Source organism: Dermacentor albipictus, chromosome 10 (genome assembly GCF_038994185.2).
Source record: "Dermacentor albipictus isolate Rhodes 1998 colony chromosome 10, USDA_Dalb.pri_finalv2, whole genome shotgun sequence".
Classification (NCBI taxonomy): domain Eukaryota; kingdom Metazoa; phylum Arthropoda; class Arachnida; order Ixodida; family Ixodidae; genus Dermacentor; species Dermacentor albipictus.
The window spans coordinates 86,292,424-86,297,633 of NC_091830.1; the positions used below are offsets into that span (position 1 = coordinate 86,292,424).

The following is a 5,210-nucleotide window of genomic DNA, read 5'->3' on the forward strand; positions in this document are numbered from 1 at the left end:
CCTTGTGCAGGAGTTTATCGTAAACGGTTTCGACTACAATGTCACGTTGTAATGGCGGTAAACAACTGCATTGGCCCAACACCAATCGCGAAACTGGCATTTCTTTGGGAGATTCTGTGCCCAGAAAAACATGTAACACTCAGCACAATAATGCAGCAAATACTCGTCGATCGTCGAAATCGATAATGCAGGCCCGATGCGTTGGTTGATAAAACTTGACTCACATTTTGTCAGGATACTTGACAGGACATCTTGTCCTGATACATGCAGGCAAGTCTTGCGGTGAGCGATAACAGTTAACATTTGTTAGTCGGTGAACAAGCGGTCACCTGAAAAAGATAAGCGAGTGCACGTGTCAACAACGCGGAGATCCGCCGGCGCCAATCTAGAAACACGTCCCCATAATGCTCTTAGGAACGACTCACTTCAAATATGCCATGCGCGGTTAGAGTTAGCGCAGCTTCACACTTACGGAGCCAATGGCCATAGCTTAACTGTGTACTGGACAAATGCATTTTCACATCAAATATTTTAACGATTCCTTCCCCTCTATATCTGGACATGTGGAAAACGTTTGCATAAAATCAATTACGTGTTATATCAGTTATAACGTAATGAGTAAACTATTTAATAATATCTTTGCATAGCTATCCACAATTGCAAACTCGCTCCAAATCTCTACCCTCAATCTAGGGTAACATATTCTGTGGTGCACTTGACTGGTCCCGTTCATTGACATGATTGATTCCACATGTCTACTAGCTTCCTTTAACTTGCCTGATAGCACTTGGCTGGTCCAAATGACTGGTCACTCTCTTTGATTTGACTGACCGCATTTGACTGTCTGTTTTCGTTAACTTGACTGATCGGACCTGAGTGGTCGTACTTCACTGGTCGATTTCGTTCGCTGGACGGGTCACACTGGACTCGCCGCTTTTGTTGACTTGACCGATCGCAGATGAGCGGTCACTTTCGTTGGCTGAGGAAACCAACGCGGCAGAAAGACTCATCTTTGAACATGCTTCGTAAACAAAGACTTGACGTTGCATATAGGTCAAACGTTTCCTCACCTAAAAGGCGTAAAGAGTGAGTATAGTAAGTGACATTTCCCACACCAGGCAATATGCATCTATTGATCTGTCGCTCACTGTCTACGATACAGGATGTTTTTGCATGAATAAGTTTTCAACAACAATAGTCGCTCCTCAGTTATCACTTCATAGGTTACGACGACGCCTCAGCGCAAAGCTAGGACTTCTAGTTTGCGCTATGCATAGAAATGATTGCATAGAATATGACTACTGCTATAAAATGACTGATTGCAAGAAAAAAATTGATTGCAAGAAAATGACTACTGCTATAAAAGAAAAAGATATGCTTTGGAGTCTGTGTCGCCGAGCCCTTAACTGCAACACTCTTCGGTTAAAATTTAAACTTTGCAGAAACAGGGTTAATGCAGCTATTCGCCTTGCTAAGCGCAATCACTTTTGCAAGAAGTTTAGGAATGCCTGGCTTAATAGCCGTAAAACCTGGTCCCTAATAAATGACCTCAGAGGTGTTGGTAAAAAGCTACGCAATGATAACTACTTCCTTTCTCACTTTTCATCTGATAGCCCGAGTATAGCTAATGATTTTAACGATTTATTTTCTAGAATATCGGATTTTTCTAGACCACACCCGGATACATGTACATTAAAAGCAAGTAACCTACAATCGGCTTATCTACCGTTGCTCACTGATTGTGATCTGAAAACAATTCTTTGTAGCTTTAAACTCAACAAGTCCGTAGGTGCCGATGGCATCTCAGTCATCTAGCTGCGAAGAAAGTACAGCTACATCAAGGACGTTTTGATAGCAATAATTAATCATATCTTGTCATGCGGCGTTATTCCAATCAGACTGAAAACGGCAATCATTATACCACTCCATAAGAAAGGATCTCGTGACAAAGTTGAAAACTACCACCCCATATCAGTTTTACCGTGCATAGCACAAATTTTAGAGAAACACATGCTGCTCACAATGAATAGCTTCCTTGATACTAACAACATGTTAGCACTGCAGAAATACGGCTTTATAAAAGGCAAAGGCACTCAGGCACTTTTGGATGATTTTTCTGATTTCCTAAACCTCTGTTTCGAAACTAACCAGGTAGCGTGCGCATTGTTTCTTGACGTAAGCAAGGCATTTGACAGCGTCTGCTATGACTTGTTGTTAAAGCTTTCTATGATGGGATTCCGCGGTTTGTTTCTGTCACTTCTCGATAATTTTCTCTGGGACCGGTTTCAGTACGTTTCAGTCCAAAACTTTCACAGCAGCCTTTCTCCAATCAAAGCCGCTGTTCCACAAGGTTCTGTATTAAGCCCTCTCCTATTTAACATTTATGTTAATGACCTGTTTAAGGCGATCCCCATTAAGATATTTCAGTACGCAGACGATACAGTGTTAGTTTCTCATGCAAGTCAATATTCTGATGCAGCTTCTCATCTACAAGAAGCAGCAACGAAGGCAATGGACTGGTTCGCCACAAATTTAATCGACATTAACGTATTAAAAACACAACTTGTCTGCTTTCGCAGTCCATTAAAGAAAGTACACTTGACTAGGGAAGTAGCATTACATAATTCACATTGCAATCCACGTTCTTGCGCCCCTATCAACTACACATCATCCGTAAAATATGTTGGTTTGCGTTTTGACAGCGATCTGTCATGAAAATCGCATGTATCTTATGTCTGTCATAGGATTCGCTCAGTGCTTTGCTTACTTTATAAAATCCGTCACCTCATGCCCATATCAGTCAGGGAAACCACCGCGCATGCGTTGTGCTACAGTGTTGTCCGATACGGAATTACTGCCTACGGACATTGTGCTCTTCGTTATCAAAAAAGAATTAACTCACTAATGCGCTCCCTGTTAAAAGTTATAGAATATGACTTGTGTCTTGAAGGCAACACCGACATTTTTAAGGCATTATGCATGCCAGATTTGTCTTCGGTTCTACTGCACACAATAGCCCTCAGACATTTCTGGGACAATCGTTATAAAGTACCATATGTAACTCCCCGTAGCCTTAGACCAAAATGGCATTATCAAATACCTCGTTGTGCAACAAAATACCGCAAGAGAATGCGCGAATACTATGTCCCTGCGTTGTTTAGTTATTTACCCCGTAACGTGCTGCAGTCAACATCCAAATACAAGCTCAAGAAAGCACTAAAGCGTGCGGATTTAAGCGGCGATAACATGTAAAGAAATAAACCTCGCTTACCTCCTCCTGTATTGCGCCCACAGAGTGGCTTTGATTAAAAATGTGCTCGGAAAGTTTGTTCCTGCACAGCTTTTATTGAAACAGTTGTGGTTTTTGACTCATTTTGTTATTTATAATCTACTCATTTTGTGGCACGCAATGTAATCATGAGGCATGTTGATACTTGTACGTGCCAGATGCCTTCTCAAACCTGTATATGTGCATATACGTACACCTATTATAAATGCGTACAATGTGAGTATCAGTGTATGTATATACATTTATCGGTTCCCTGTATCTCTATTTCTTTCTTTCCTTTTTCTTCTCTTTTTTTTCGATATTGTAACAGTTTGTACGCTGCCTGTCACGCTCTGCCAGTCAAGCCCAATGTGGCTTTGGCAGGCCTGATGAATGTATTTGGTTTTATAGAAATAATAAAAGAGTTATTATTATTATTATTATTATTATTATTATTATTATTATTATTATTATTATTATTATTATTATTATTATTATTGTTATAACCGCTATTTCATTAAACATTTATTGGGAAGCAGTAGTTCATCCGTAATGACATCCTTCTAATACCTTTACAGCTGTACACTTGCATTGCATGCATTTCAGCAGTTCGTAATTGAAGCCGATTACACAAATTGTTAACACCTGCCCCTTCTTTTATCTTCACTAACCATATGGCATAACTACTTGTTGCGTCAGCTGTAGAGCCCTGGTTTCTCTTCACATCTGCGGTATAACATGGCCAACTGTATGGTTCCCTTGTTCCGACATTTGCTTTGACTTTATTTTCTTTCTTCACTGACTGTATGGTGTACGTAATTATTCTAGCATCTGGAGTGGGATCCGTTCCTCCTGCACTAATTCTATGTTACGGCTAACTGTATCGTAGCACGGACCGTATGGTATGCGCTACTGTATGGTATACTTGTTGCGGCAACTGTAGTGACTAACTTTCTACACTAACTCAATGGTGTACGTGCTTGTTGTGACAACTGTTGGGGCTTGCTTTCTTGCTCCATCAACTCTATTCTATTACCAACTGTATCGTATAATTGCTCTGGCAACTGTAGTGAGCTACACTACTTCTACCCTAACTGTATGGTATACTTCCTTCTTTTAGCACCTGTACTGGCTTTCTTTCTTCCTGCACTAACTGTATGGCATGGCCAAATGTGTAGTATACTTGATGCACCAACTGTAGTTATCTATTCTCTTTCTACACTGATTGCATGGTAGACTTACTTCTTGTGGCAATTATACTCACCTGCTTTCTTTCTGCACCACCTACGCGGTATGGCCAACGGTACAGTATACTTGTTGCTGCAACTGAAGTGGCCTGCTTTCATTCTGCATCGAATGTACGGTATGTCCCACTTTATAGTACACTTACATGTTCCAGCAGGCGTAGAAATCAGATTTCTTACTCTATCGACAATACTCGATGTCTCGCCGTATGGTATAGTGGTCACAGCAACTGTTCTGGCCTGATTCCGTTCTGCACGGACTGTACCAGGCGTGGTTCCAAGCTGCTTTCAGCAGCTGATGGCAGGCGGCGCCACTAGTTTATGCTAGCATCGTCACGGCAGCAGCTCACATCATCATCAGCAGCAGCAGCAGCCTGGTTACGCCCACTGCAGGGCAAAGGCCTCTCCCATACTTCTCCAACAGCCCCGGTCATGTACTAATTGTGGCCATGTCGTCCCTGCAAACTTCTTAATCTCATCCACCCACCTGACTTTCTGCCGCCCCCTGCTACGCTTCCCTTCCCTTGGAATCCAGTCCGTAACCCTTAATGACCATCGGTTATCTTCCCTCCTCATTACATGTCCTGCCCACGCCCATTTCTTTTTCTTGATTTCAACAAAGATGTTATTAACGCGAGTGGTTCCCTCACCCAATCTGCTCTTTTCTTATCCCTTAGCGTTACACCCATCATTCTTCT

At 41.8% G+C, this 5,210-nt stretch overlaps 1 pseudogene; it reads right to left on the minus strand.

Moving 5' to 3' along the window:
• Positions 1-1,170: 1,170 nt before the first annotated feature.
• On the minus strand, positions 1,171-1,250 carry LOC139051109 (U4 spliceosomal RNA; annotated as a pseudogene).
• Between the last annotated feature and the right edge of the window lie 3,960 nt (positions 1,251-5,210).